A 15,551-nucleotide genomic window follows, 5' to 3' on the forward strand; every position below is an offset into this window, starting at 1 on the left:
CTCTGCTTCTCCTCAAAATTCACCTATGGAGTCTCAGTGGGGAAATCTGTTGAGTCTTCCCTGTCCTGAGGCCAGTCAGGACATCCCTCCTGGTATTTTTTTAAGTCACTGGAAAAATAAGAAACTTATCCTCATTTAAAGTCCTGAAGGATTGTCATAGTCTTAATTCTTACAGCATTATTCCTATCCTACACAATTTTTAAAGTAACTTTTCAAAATATGGCTGGAATCGGCCCCTCCTGAAACAGAGAACCAGCCTCCCATAAGAGATGGAATCCGGAGACACAGGAGCCCGGAGTTGGTCCCGAGAGGCTCGGGAGAGCTGGGTCACTCTCACTGTTGCTCCTAGCCCTTCGGCGTGATTCCTGCATGTGGAGACACTAGCCTGTTGCTAGCGTGTCCGCTTTGTCCACATCCCTTGGGGCATCACTGCAGAGCGTGGCCTGTGCGGTGGGGTCCAGAGCCCTGCGTGCCCCTCTCGCATCTGTCCCTCATCAGCCGGCTGACTTTGGATAGGCATCCCTCCTCTCAGTGGAATAATGGAGAATCGGAAGTTGTCCTCTCTGGGGTGCTTCCCAGCTGTAACTATGTGTAAGATCTCTGACTTTATTACAGTGAGCCTGATGGTATGTTATTTGATAATAACAGCTCTTCCTCAATTTACCGTGGGGTTCCATCCTGATAAACCCATCATAAGTTGAAAATACCCTAAGTCAAAAATGCATGTGATCCACCTAACCTACTGAACCATCATAGCTTAGCCCAGCCTCCCTTAAACCTGCTCAGAACATACATATTAGCCTGCGGCTGGGCGAGCTCATCTCACACAAGCATTGTAGACAGATTCTGTACCATCTGAGCCACCGTAGGGGCTAACAGGTTAGGTGTGTCATGTGCATTTTTGGCTGTGGATAGCTCAGTAGTTTGTTGATTGTTGCACTGAAAGTGAAAACGGAGCAGCTGTCCTGAGTAGAGAATGGCGGCGGTGAGTGTGTCGGTTGTTGACCCTTGCGATGGCGTGACTGACTGGGAGCTGCCCACCGTGAGGACATAGGATTGTACCGCGCATCACTCGGCCAGGGAAGAGATCAAAATTCCAAGTAGGTTCTCTACAGAAGGCCCATCTCTTTCGCACCATTGTAGAGCCGGAAAATCCTAAGTCAGAGACCGCCTGTAATCTGTTAAATTTTAAAGAAAACCCTGGGGTTGCCCACAAAGCAGGTTCCTAGTGCTTAGTTGATTTTAAAGCATTCTGTCAGATTTTAAACTTACTATGTGTGGCTGGGAAAAGCGTTTTGCCATGCGGCTTTGATTTTGATTACCTGGTTGGAGCTCACATGGATTCACTCATTCCCATATAAAAGACTGCTCTCAAATGAAGAAATATTAGCCCCAAAGGAGAATAATGGGGCGAAGAACAGACTCATTTGAAAAGACCCTGATGCTGGGAAAGATTGAAGGTGGGAGGAGAAGGGGACAACAAAGGATGAGATTGTTGGATGGTATCACCGACTCAATGGACATGAGTTTGAGTAAACTCCGGGAGCTGGTGATGGACAGGGAGGCCTGGCGTGCTGCAGTCCATGGGGTCGCAAAGAGTCGAACACGACAGAATGACTGAACTGAAATCAAACTGTGTCCTTTCCTATCAGTCAGCTGCAAATAGCTATTTCCTCTGAAATGAAGGACACTTAACGGGATTTTATGTTTTAGAGAGTATGTCAATGTTCTTTTATTTTCTTCTGGATTTCTCTACCCACGGCCTTTAACACTTTTTCTTCTGGCCCACTCCCTTTGCCTCCCCTGAACCTGTGTGGTACTCCACTCTGTGCACCGTGCTAGGAAGCCTCTTTTGAGGCAGAGGATATTGCTGCATGTTTTATAAGGAGCCTCTTAGGTTGATTTACTGTTACTTTAATGGTAAATAGTCATAGACTGTGCCAATATGGTGGTACTTTGTCAGGACTTTATTCTGGACCCAGGCTCTGGGTGTCACCTTTCATCCCCACCAGGAGGGGTGTTAGAGACGAGATGAGGTCTGCCTGGGTGACACGAAAAGAGCAGAGTAGCTGGAGAGAAAGAGGCAACAGGAAGCAGCTTTATCTGTTTCCTTCATTAGAAGAGAAGAGGAGATGTTTGGTCTACTTGACATGCTGAGATTATGGTGAAGTACAAAAAAAAAAAAAAAAAAGATGTCTCTGAAGTGTTTTTTCAATTGCTCCAGAGAGCAAGGTAGCTTCCATGCACAGAAGCCCAGCAGTGGAACTCATCCCACCCCTAAAGGGCTGTCCTTTGCTTGGAATAATTAACACTGTCTTCTACCAAAATCTCATTGACAGCTAATGGGAAGAGAGCAAATCTCAACCCGGCCTCTTAACTGGTTTCCTGGAAGGAGGTGTTTTGTGGATCCCTGGACTCCTGTGAGCACTTTGGCTTTTTCCTCTCAGAATTCCTCCTCCGTTCTTACAACACGTGGCACTCCCATCTCTTTCTGAAGGATGGTTATGCAAGACACGAGAGAATTGCTTGAAAGAACAGGCTGTGTGGGTCCTGCCTCAAATTTACAGCATCTGGAGGAGACGAGAAAGAGAGAGAAAAGCCTGCGGAGTGACACAGGGAGTGGGTGGGAGCTCTTAGGAATAAAAGCTCTTAGGGAATAAAAGCTGAAAGTGGGATCCCGAGGCCAGCCCGCGTGAGTCAGGTCAAATGGTGAGCGTTTGGGACGAGGCCTTCGGAGTGGCTGGCGAGCAGGAGAGTAAAAATAGCTGCCTTTACTTTTCCTAAAACCTCGCTTCATCTCAGGCATTGCAGGGGCCCTGGAAAACTGCTCGCTAGTTCTGGTAAATGTTTGTGTAACAGAGGTGGGCCAGGGCCTCTGTTCTCCGGAGGCACCCACAAGCCTTGGGCTGCTGGCTGGGCAGATGGGAGCACTTGGCCTGGAGCCCATCCTTCGTCCAGGGCAGAGAGCATGGCAGCTCCTGAATCCTGGCCAGAAAGCCCAGACGTGTTCCTGCCCGCTGATAGGAAAACCCTAATACCCCTCTGGAGAGCTGAGCTGAAATTGCCATCTCTGCTCAGCCCTGGTAACAAATTCATGTCACCCCAGAGTCAGGGAAGAGAAGACGCCAAAAGACACCCACAGATACACTGCACCTTCGGTAGGCCCTGCGTCCTGCTGGGCAGACGTAGGGAAGCCTGGTTCTGGAGGTCAGGTGTTGCCCACAGAGCGTGAGTCATTCTGACTCCTCTGTTCTCCAGCAAGCCTTTGGGGCTTCCTGCCTGTCACTGGGCTACTCGGCAGACGCAACTGAGGGTTCACTTAAGCAAGACACACAGAGGAAGGGCAGTGGACCACCCAAGCCAACAGCCCAGGATACCCACAGCGGACAAGGCAGCCCCAGGCCTGGGTCAGACGTGGTGCTTTCACTGATGGTCACTGATGTCAGTGAGGCCAGGTGGGCCAGGGTAACTTCAAAGACGTTTTGTAAAGCCTCAAGCCGATGCTTGTCTGTCTAGTGCAGATGTATTTGGAAGCTTGTGCTGCTGTGTTGAGGCATTTTCCAGGCTCAGTCACACTCTGAAGCCCCTGTGCTGCCCATTGGCAGTGGCAGGACTGGCCTCCCACCCCATTCACGGCAGGGCATTGAGAAATGTGGGAGAGCTTATACCCGGGTGTGAATGTCTCTCGCACTGATTTTTTTTTAGTCAAGGGAAGAAAGTGCTCTTGGAGAAGGGCATGGCAATCCACTCCAGTCTTGCCTGGAGAATCCCATGGATGGAGAAGCCTGGTAGGCTACAGTCATGGGGTCACAAAGAGTCGGACATGATTGAGCAACTAACACGGAAAGTGCTCTGGGACCCACAGACTCGGGTGAGCAGGCCGCCGACAGCACGGGCCAGCCCCACGGGAGGTCCCACTTGTAGTTTAGTCGCCAAGTCGTATCCGACTCTTTTGCTACCCCATGGACTGTAGCCTGCCGGGTTCCGCTGTCCATGGGATTCTCCAGGCAAGAGTACTGGAGTGGGTTGCCATATCCTTCTTCAGGGGATCTTCCTGACCCAGGGATCAAACCTGCATCTCCTGTGTTGACAGGTGGATTTTTCTTTTCTTTTTTTTTTTTTTTTTACCACAGAGCCAGCTGGGAAGCCCTAGGTCCCACTTTGGGGACCTTTAAAAATCTGAAAGCTTTGGTTTCCTGACACATACCTGACCAGGACATCGTTATTGTTACTTCAGAGTAACAAACACATTAAGCTGTCAATGCGTTTATGTCCCAGGTGCTGACAGCTGTGGGGTATGAAATGGTGAATGAAACAGACATTCTCTCTGCATCTGTTGGAGTGGGGGGGTAGAAGAGACCCTCAGTCAGTCAGTCACTCCTTTGATGGTTTGTGTCTCACCAGATCTTACACAGCCAGAGCTGGGCGTGTGAGCCTGGGCAAGGTGATAGGGCCCACTCACTCCTACTTCTGCTTCAAAGATTAATGTTTTGATAATCTTCGGCTTTAGCATCCTTTGATTAGGGCAAGAGTCCTTCATGTTAAACTGCTAGTTGAGAACAGAACTGTTGATAGAGGCACAGTATATGGGTTGATAAGTTTCACTCCCAACACCCAGCACACTAGGAGAGAGTTCTAGAAAGCGGATTATCCTGTTTGGTGGCACCTTCAGACTTTCGGGCTCACTCACAACAGCACCTGCGTCCGCTTTCCTCAGCTTCCCCCCAGCTGGTGCCAGCAGAAGCATTCACACGACCCCAACCCTGAACACCTCCTTAAATTTTGCACCGTAGGCACCTTCCTTGCCTCACCCCAGGCCCCGCCCTGGCAGCACCAAACGCTTCTTGAGGCCCAGGGCCCCCGGCCCACGGAAAGACACATGTGGCCCCTGACCTTGGAGCCCTCACAGCTGAGCCAGGAGACGTGGCTCACAGAGCAGCAGGGCGAGGTGGTGTGACGTGCCCAGGTCAGCTACAGACCAGAGTTGCAGGAGCTCTCCAAGGCCTCAAAAGGAATGCAAGGCCAGCTGAGGTTTGAGCTCAGCCTTGGCGTTGGGTGGAGTTTGGCTAAGCTGCAAGAAGTTCAGTTCAATCGTTCAGTCGCATCCGACTCTTCGCGACCCCTTGGACTGCAGCACGCCAGGCCTCCCTGTCCATCACCAACTCCCGGAGGTTGCTCAAACTCACATCCATCGAGTCGGTGATGCCATCCAACCATCTCATCCTCTGTCATTCCCTTCTCCTCCCGCCTGGGACCAGCATTTTAGCCAAAGGAAAGAGACAGAGGGGCTTCCCCGGTAGCTCAGTGGTAAGGAATCTGGATGAAGGAGACGAGGGTTTGATCCCTGGGTCGGGAAGTTCCCATGGAAGAGGAAATGGCACCCCGCTCCAGTATTCTGGCTGGGATAATTCCATGGACAGAGGAGCCTGGTGTGCTGCAGTTCATGGGGTTACAGAGTCGGACATGATTGAGAAGCTGCACGCGTGCACAGAGCCTGGGTAGAGGCATTGTGGTGAGAGGGAAATACGACTTCGGACCTGGACCTGGGTTTCTGCATGATCCTGGCAAGTTACACAACCCCCTGGGCCTTCCAAGTTTGTTAGATTACTGTGCCATAACAAAAGGCTACTGTGCCATAAGGTGTAGAGTTGGTGGGGGTTGAGGGGGGGCTCAAGAAACTAATCGTACAGTTACTGCAGGTGAAGCAGGCAGTTCAAGGGGTGAGGATGGTGCCAGCTGGACTGGCCTGTGTCCAGGGTCACAGCCTGTCACATAGAACCAAACAGGCTGTGAGCAGCCCATCAAGCCAGCTCCCTGCCGGCCTCCCACACTCTGCTGCCCTGAAAACAGATTCCCCTCCTTAGCACACACCTCGCAGAGTACTTGGCAAGCACGCTCTGCCAGCCAGTCCTCAGCCTCACCCCTCTTTAGGGCAGTACGCCAAGGGGTGGGGAGCTATTGAGGAATTGGTATTGCTTGCAGGCCCCACCCTAACCAAGATCATTGTAATCTCACCTGGCCCAGCCTCCTGACTGGTTACTCAGCCCGCAGCCTCCACGCATTCGGTCCTCCACACGTGTACTGGGCGAACTTCAGACCCCCTTGCTCACATTACTGCCCCCCCCACCCAGGGCAGCAGGTCTAGCCTGGGCTGCGTAGTGAAAGTGTCAGTCGCTCAGTGGCGTCCGACTCTTTGTGACCTCGTGGGTTGTAGCCCACTGGGCTCCTCTGTCTATGAAATTCTCCAGGCAAGAATATTGGAGTGAGTAGCTATTCCCTGCTCCAGGGCATCTTCCCGACTCAGATCGAACCTGGGTCTCGCACTGCAGGCAGGTTCTTTACAGTCTGAGCCATAGTGAAAGGCCTTAAAATCCCGATGGCCATGCCAGACCCCAGACCAATTCTGTCAGATTCTCTGGGAGGTAGGACCTCCCTTCCCACCCCTGCCAGTAATTAAGGCTCTTTAAATGGCAACCCACTCCAGTGTTCTTGCCTGGAGAATCCCAGGGACGGGGGAGCCTGGTGGGCAGCAGCAGCCCAGGACGTGCAGACTTAACTGGGAATTACTGCCGTGGCTCCCCCTTGTGGGCTTGGGCTTGGGGCCAAGGCAAGGGATTAGGCCTGCACTGTCCAGCGTGATGGGGGGGCGTGGCCATCTCCAGGAGCTTGTTAGAAGTGCAGAATTGTAGGCCCATCTGCTTGCAGATCTGCATTTGTAGCAGGTTCTCAGGTGATTCCCGCACACTGTCAAGTTGGAGAGGCACTGGCAGCAGCTTCTATGAGACGCTCCCAGTGGTCCAAGCACAGTGCCAGGTGTTTACACACGCCATCTCAGTTCAGCCTCACAGCCTCTCTGCTGTTACGCCCCCTCCAGCAAACAAGGAAATAACCCACCATTTGTTCAACAAATCCTTATTGAGTGCCCAGTAGGAGAGAAGCTCTGTTATCAGGGACTGCGGATCAAAAACGATGCTCCCCTGCAGATCAAGTGCTCAGAGGCCAATGGGGTATGACTTCAACATCATCACTTGACGGCTCTGTGTTCCTGGGTGACGCCCCTGGCCTCTCTGAACTCCAGTGTCCTCTTCTGCTGGTCTGGGCTGTGGTCATGATTCAGTGATTTTTTTTCCCTAGGCGGAGTGCTCACCGGAAGGCCTGGATCTAGTCTGAGCTCAAGGATGTTTGCTATTGTTACAAGAAAAAAAGAAAAAATACTGCAAGGTTATGGCGGGAGGTGCAGTGGGGCGGTTGCAGAGGCGGCAGGGAGGAGAGCGATGTCGACAGATCTTGGACGCCAAAAACACCCAGGAGGTGATGCACGGGGGAAGGGCCAACGTGTGGACGAAGCCGCCCTGTCCTCTCACTCTCTGGCCCGATTTCTCCAGATCAGGCTGGTTCTCCCCACTTTTCAGACGAGTAGATGAGTCAGACCACTATTGGCAGCGTGAGTCTGGGCCTCGATCCCGCCCCTTTGCCCCTTGAAGCTCTTTGCGGCTCCGGGGAGGAGAAGACACCCCAGGGCGGCCCCTCCAGGCTTGGATCGCCCCCCAGGTCCTCTCAGGCGCGCCACCTTGGCCTGCGGGGCGCGGGCGCCCCCTTCTCGCCGAGCCGAGTCATGGCAGCGAGCCCTAACGGGCCCCAGGGATGCCCAAGCGCGACGCGGAAGCGCAGCCCAGCCAGGGTAACACCCAGCCCCGGTAACACCCAGCCCCGCGCGGTCCTGCACCCACGGGGTGGGCCCGGGCTGTGGAATTGCGACCCTGGCCCGCGCAGGAGTCTGAGGAATCGGTTTAGGGGTTTTGTGTTCCCTCGGAGTATACCACCGTTTCCTGTAATTTAATTTTCTATCCTGAAAGCGTTACTAATTAAATCCTTTCTCCGGCTAGCAGTCGTTCGCCTCCCCTGCCCCTCTCTCCGTTAATTACCCAGCACGTTGCCAGGGAGTCCTGGCCCCCGCTGCCAGGCGCGCCCAAGTGGAGGGACCTCGCTGCTGGCTCTACTGGACCCCTGGTCGGCTCCCTCCTCGGGTTTCCCAGGGCCCTTTCCACCTGGACCTGGGGAGCAGCCCTTACTAGCCTGATTAAAAGCAGCAACAGCCCTTTTCCTGCCGCTGCTGGCTTGGAATCTATCAAAATCTAATTCATATGTCGTTTCACCTCCCCGTTCTTTCCAGTTCTGAAGTCATGCTTACTCTTCACTGCTTTTTTCGCCTAAGCACTCTTCCTGCCTTCTCCCCCACTGTCCACTGCACATCACGCTAGGCAGAAGTTTGCCAGACTGAGCCCAGTGTCTGGTGGAAGGGTACTCAGTGAATCTAGGACATAATCCGGACTAGAAGTCAGCTCTCCTGAGGCTTAGCCTCTTGGGGTCACAATTCAGAAGCCTCCCGCTGCCCTCTGTGTCGCCCCTTTGGGGAGGTCATTCAGACCAAGTGTCCCATTGAGGCTGAGAATGTCCAGTTCTTGATAAGCTTAAGTCCAGAGAGGGTGTGGAGAAAGGGGAGCCCTCCAACCCTGTTGGTGGGAATGGAAATTGGTGCAGCAGCTATGGAAAACGGGAGGGCAGTCCCTTTAAAAACTATAGAGTTACGCCACAATCCAGCAATTCCACTCCTAAGCACATACGTGGAAAAGGCAAAAACTCGAATTAAAAAACATACATGTTTTACAATAGCCAAGACACGGAAACAATCTAAATGCACATTGACAGGTGAATGAATAAAGAGGATGTGATATATATCACATGGAGCAGTGCTCAGCCATCAGAAAGAATGAAATGGTGCCATTTACAGTAACACGGATGCAACAGAGACGACCATACTAAGTGAAATAAGTCAAAGAGAAAGAGATGTCATATGATATCACTTATATGTGGATTTAAAAAATGGTACAAATCAGCTTATTTATAAAACAGAAATAGACTCACAGACATAGAAAACAAACTAATCGTTACTGAAGTGGAAAGGAAGAGAGGGATAAATTAAGAATTTGGGATGAACAGATATGTACTGCCACATGTAAAATAAACAACGACTTACTGTATAGCACAGGGATCAGTATCTTGTAAAACCTATAATGGGAAAGAATCTGAAAAAGAATATATATGCACACAACTCAATCATATATATAAATATACATACAGCTGAGTCACTTTGCTGTATACCTGAAACACTGTGAATTACAGTAATAAACATTGCATTCAGTTCAGTTTCTCAGTCATGTCCGACTTTTTGTCACCCCATGGACTGCTGCACACCAGGCCTCCCTGTCCATCACCAACTCCCGGAATTTACTCAAACTCCATTGAGTCGGTGATGCCATCCAACCATCTCATCCTCTGTGGTCCCCTTCTCCTCCCACCCTCAGTCTTTCCCAGCATCAGGGTCTTTTCAAATGAGTCAACCCTTCGCATGAGGTGGCCAAAGTATTGGAGTTTCAGCTTCAGCGTCAGTCCTTCCAATGAGTGTTTAGGACTGATTTCCTTTAAGATGGACTGGTTGGATCTCCTTGCAGTCCAAGGGACTCTCAGGAGTCTTCTCCAACACCACAGTTCAAAAGCATAATTCTTCAGCATTCAGCTTTCTTTATAGTCCAACTCTCACATCCATACATGACTACTGGAAAGACCATAGCTTTGATTAGACAGACCTCTGTTGGCAGAGTGATTTCTCTGCTTTTCAATATGCTATCTAGGTTGCAGTTTTAAACACTGGATATTTAACCATTAAAAAAAAGAGTCCAAAGTCCAATCACAACAGTTACTTGCCCAGGGTCACACAGGGACTCAGCATCAGAATCCTGGGTACTCTGGACTTAGTGTGGTAATCTTTCCAAGATGCCACTTACCAGATAGGGGATATGTGAGCCCCCCACCCTGACTTCTGCTTATGCAGGATCCCCCTTCCCCTCAGAGCACCATGTCTTGAATACCACTTGCCTTTCCTCTCTATCTAAAAGCCCCCATTCAGGGATTTCCCTGGTGCCAGCAGCTAAGACTCTGCTCCCAATGCAGGGAGCCCAGATTCAATCCCTGGTTGGGGAACTGGATCCCAAATGCTGCATCTAAGATACAGGACAGCCAAAAAAAAAAAAGAGATAAAATCCCCCATTCAGGCCTTGTCTGGCCCAACTCTCAGCTCACTATCAGGCAGGAAAGGAAAGCAGCTCAAGCCAATCCCAGAATTTGAAAGGAGGAGTTTGGCGGTGATGGGGGGAGTGTTATTTTTTTTTAAGGAGATATTGATGGTAGGGATTTCAGGCATCACGAGTGGACCAGAAAGGGGCATCTGGGTACAGGGACTCTGGGAAGGAGCCCGCACACAGGACTGCCTCCCTTCTGGAAGCTTCCAGCCCCAGCTCTCAGCTCTGTCGGCTCAGGGTTCCAGGTCAGTGCCCAGCTCCATCTGCTGAGTGTCGGGCTATCGCTGCCTTCCACTCGGAGGACATTACCATGTAATCTCGCTTCCACTGTCCTCTGGGCCCTGCGGAGGCTTCTCTCTTCCCGTATGTTGAGAGTGAGCTTTGACGCATGCTCTGCTTTCTCCTCGGAGCCCAGGCCATCTCAGGGTCTCTGGTGCCTCCCCTGTTCTGGTCCTTGGGGGTGGGTGTGAGAGATGCTGAGCTCAGCCTCCTGGCAGCGTTCCGTCCCCTCCTGCAGGCGCCACAACAATGCCTGGGAGGGCAGCAGCCCAGAGACAGCTCAGGCCTTTCCGGCTGGCTGGGCATCGTCCCTGAGCCCTGGAGGAGGGTCCCCAGCCTGCACTGTCCTCAGGCCTCCACAATCAGCCTCCGGAAGAAGCTGCTTCATCCAGGGCAGTCTGCCATTATCATCATTCTGGGAGGAACCAGATTCACCTCACTGGCTCTGAAGTCAGCCTGTTTCCATCTGCACGGCCACCTTAGGCAGCTGACTGCTCTCTGAAGTCAGAGGCTGAGCCTTGGGCCTCTTTCTGTCCCCACCAAGGCCTATCGCATAGTGAGTGCATGCTCAGTCGCTTCAGTCATGTCTGACTCTTTGTTGGACGCTGTGGACTGTGGCCCACCAGGCTCCTCTGTCCATGGAATTTTCTAGGCAAGAATACTGGAGTGGGTTACCATTCCCTTCTCCAGGGGATCTTCCCGACCCAGGAATCGAACCTGGGTCTCCTGAATGGAAGGCAGATTGTTTACCTTCTCAGCCACCAGGAAGTGACACCTAGTGCTGAATAAATGGGTTGGATGCATCCATCAGTCAATGAATTGATGAACAAAAACTCGACTCATGGTTACTTTTCAGCAGGAAATTTATTGGATATCTACAACAGTCCATGTGGAAAGACCAACTAGTGTCTGGGTTAGAAGGATAAACTCAGGAGCAGACACCTGGGTTCAAATCCCAGCTCTGCCACAAGGCTTTGGGCAAATGATATAACCTCTCTGTGCCTCTTCTTTATCTGGAAAACAGAGGTAATACTAAAGCACACCTCGAGGGGTTACTGTGAGGAATAAACAGTGCATATGTGTATATGATAAGTGCATAGAGTGTGTATATGATAAGGGTCTACCAGGTAAAGAACGCTCAGGAAGAGTTGGTCATTATCACTCACAGTAGAATTACTGCAACAGCAGCGTCGGTGGGCCACACTCTCACGAGGCGTGGGGTAATCCAGGGCAGTCCATCATCTCCACTCCCACCTTCTACGGCTTACAGTAGAGTTGGGAGACAAACCCACGCAGGAGGCAGTCAGTTAGAGCTGCCAAGTGTTGAGGAAGATCCCTCCAGTGCTGGACTGCAAACCTCGCGGCATGTGGTGGGACTGGGAGAGGCCTAGGCAGATGGAAGAGGCCTGTGGTTGTGGGGCTGTCCACCAGGGGGCAGCACGCCACAGAGGGCATGTGGGCCTCGCCAGTCAAGACAGGAGATGGTGCCGCATGCAGTCTTCCCTGCATTTCAGGGTTTTCAGCTTTTCGATTCTCCTCTACTCCCAGAGGCTATCTTGACAGAAACAGTTTCCCTCCAACCCCACTTGCTGAGTCTGGCTGGGAAGGAAAGAGGGATGGGGGAGCTCCCAGGGGCCCCTTTTTGGGGCCAGAAAGAGGTCCCAGTTGAGCTCTCCAGCGGCTTCAGGCTGAAACTCGGCAATGACCACGACCCCCTGCCTTTAGACCCCAACCCGGAGGACGCTGCTGATCTAGACATCAGTCTCACGTTGCCTACTCATGATACCATGCCTCGTACACGGAGACTTGAAATTCCCAGAAATCACCTGGCATCCCTCCTTCTGGATAGTCCTTCCCATCCCCACTTCCACCCACATCCTTGCTTTTCTGCCCAACCAACTCCTATTCATCCTGTGTGACCCAGGTGTCACCTCCTCTGGGGAGTCTTCCAGCTTACCCATGGCCCAGTGAGTGCTCTCCCCCAGGCTTCCCTAGCACCTCGTCCCTCTCCCTCCCGTCTATGCTCTCATACCTCAGAACCACAACCATCTGTGATTGGTTGTCTTGCCAGTGAACTCCCCTAGATTAAGCACTGGGTCTCAGTCATCTTCACCTGCCTAGTTCTTGGCATTTTGCCTGGCATCGAGTTGGCATCAATGAAAGTTTAAGGAATGAGTGGAGGAGCTGGGCCCGCACCACCCAGAGAGAGAGGAAGAAGGCAGAGGCAGAGACCAACACCAAGAGCAGCTGAGCCACCCCTCCCCACCCCACCACACCAACAGGCTCACCTTGGCTGGTAAGCAGGACCAGGGTTCTGCCTCACCTCTAAATCACCTGGGATAAGATGGGAGCCAAGCATCCTTGCTCCCTGCCCAGCCCTCCTTTCTCCCCAGCAGGAAGGGCTGCCTCTCAAGCATCTCTGAGAGCATGCCCAGAAGCAGGGGTAGCAGTGAGGCCAGTCGGAAGATGCAGGGTACAGAAAGGAGCCAGGAAACTTGGGGGACCAAATGCATGGAATGACAGGGACAGCTGTGTTCTTAGGGGAGGAGACTGGCTGAAAGATGACTGCCAGGACCTAGGACTGGCTCCGTGGAGGGCAATGTAGTTTAGGTCTCCTCAAGTACATTGTTTTCCCAATGCTCCTTTGGTTCTTGAACACTGAGGAGCCCAGTGTATCGCTCCATCTGATTCTGAGTACCAGAGGACCTGTGACCTCTATTGCCATGGGCAGATGGTTTCCAACCCCCAGTTTTGGGAGTCAGAGTTGTGTGTTAAAGTTAACTCTGACCCTCTTCCCCTACTCAGGGTTGCAGGGTGGTTATTAGTGACACCATCAATTGCCAGCCAATGATGGGCCAATGACAGCATCCAAGTGCTTTAGGGGGCCCTGAACCCCACCCAGGACCCCACCGAGGGTCACGTTCTCCCATCTCCAGGGCTCCTGCTGGCCTTGCTGGCCTGCCCTTAGAGGGCACCCTGGTCACCCCGCTTCTACCTTCAGGATCACTTCGGATCTTTCCCCGGTAGCTCTCTGGTCATGCTCCCTGTCTGTGAAGTGGCTTTGGCATCCCCCCTTCCTTACCAGCCCACAGCCGCTAACCACCCGGACCCTGGTTACATCACACTCAGAATGTAGCAAATGCCTCTTATCAGGTCCCTCCCACTTTCAGTCTACCTGCCAAGGCTCCATTTCTGAATTCTAGATCTAATCAGGTAATCCCCTTGCTCAAACCTTCAATGGTTCCCTCAGTCAATTCAGTTCAGTCGCTCAATTGTGTCCAACTTTGCGACCCTATGGACTGCAGCATGCCAGGCCTCCCTGTCCATCACCAACTCCCAGAACTTGCTCAAACTCATGTCCATCGAGTTGGTGATGCCATCCAACCATCTCATCCTCTGTCATCCCCTTCCCCCACCTTCAATCTTTCCCAGCATCAGGGTCTTTTCCAAGGACTCAGTTCTTTGCATCAGGTGGCCAAAGTATTCCCTGCTGCTGCTGCTAAGTCGCTTCAGTCGTGTCCGACTCTGTGCGACCCCATACACGGCAGCCCACCAGGCTCCCCTGTCCCTGGGGTTCTCCAGGCAAGAACACTGGAGTGGGTTGCCATTTCCGTCTCCAATGCATGAAAGTGAAAAGTGAAAGTGAAGTCACTCAGTCGTGTCTGACTCTTAGGGACCCCATGGACTGCAGCCCACCAGGCTCCTCCATCCATGGGATTTTCCAGGCAAGAGTACTGGAGTGGGGTGCCATTGCCTTCTCCAAGTATTCCCTATGACCTGTCAAAGTCATTCTAGATTTCTTAGCTTGGCATTCAAGGCCTCTCTGCTCAGGTCCCATCTCTTAGCCTTGACTCCGTCTGTAGTGTCCCCTGTGCTTACCGTTCCACGCTCACTCCAAGGCTCCAGGCCTGTTCCCTCCACCCAGGCAGCCCTCCCTGGGTCCCTCCACCTGCTGAGACCTCATCTCCCCTCCCCTACCTTACCCTACCCTACCTGGAAGTCCCCTACATCTAGGTATTCTCTCTCCTTCCTCTGAGCACTCCCAGGAATCTCTCCCAGGGTGTGAACCCTTGGAGAACAGCTGTCTCATCTGTCTTCCAGCCCCACTGTGTGCAGAATCCAGTTCTGGGAACATTAGGGGAAGAAGACATATGGAACGTGCAAATAAGCACTGACCTGTGCAAACATTCGGGCCGTGTTTATTGATCATCTGCTATGTGCTGAGCTGCCGCTAGCATCCAGGGCAAGATGGTGAACAAGGCAGATGTCTCTGCCCGGTGAAGTACAGATGGCTCCTGCTCTAGAAAGTGCTGAGGGCTGACTGCAGCTCCATGTGCCCCCTCCCCACCTGCCCCAGCATATCTAGGGGCTGCCTTGCTGGTTGCCTGGTGGTGAGCATTCAGGGAGTGCAGACCGTATACAACACTGGCCTCGGCTGAAGGTTCTCCAACAGCCAGTTGTGTCCGCCATCAGTCCAGGCTTGCAGGTCTTTGGATACCATCAGAGGTTATGTCCACTCACCTGCTCAGGGACCAGGCCCTCCCCCAGGCCTCAGTGCCCTCCCAGCTCTCCCAAGGCTGGGCAGCTCAAAGTGTCCTGATACTGCAGGAGCCGAGAGGGCAGGGCTCCCTGGCTGATTCTCAGTGCTGCTGAGTTCTGGATGAGATGGAAGACCGGGTGGACTCCCCAGCTGTCCTCTGACATGGGAAGGAGAGGGAGGAGGAGGCAGGGTCAGCCGTTCCATCCCTGGTGCCTGTGGGTCTGCAGATCCTAGCATGCGGACCTGTCTCCAGCCAGGGGTGATGCCCACACTTTTACCAGCCATGCAGCACATCCTTGACCCCTCACAATGGACACTGGCTGAAGGGCAGGAGCAGGGTCCTGGGGGTCCCACGCAGCTGCCAGGCATTGCCCTTTTATTGCTGACTTGTGAGGGGAGCCCAGGACCCCAGGGGAGGAGCAGGAGCAGCTGGGACAGCAGAGGTGGATTATGGACAGTGGTCATTTACCTGCTGGGACAGAAGCATTGTTAATTCTTACCTTCAGTATTTTAGCAGTTAGTATGACTGTGTCTGTGCATTCCAGTCTGGCCAGCCCTGATACCAATGACAGTGCCAAAGCAACCACGTCAAA

The sequence above is a fragment of the Ovis aries genome, chromosome 7 (assembly GCF_016772045.2).
Source record: "Ovis aries strain OAR_USU_Benz2616 breed Rambouillet chromosome 7, ARS-UI_Ramb_v3.0, whole genome shotgun sequence".
Classification (NCBI taxonomy): domain Eukaryota; kingdom Metazoa; phylum Chordata; class Mammalia; order Artiodactyla; family Bovidae; genus Ovis; species Ovis aries.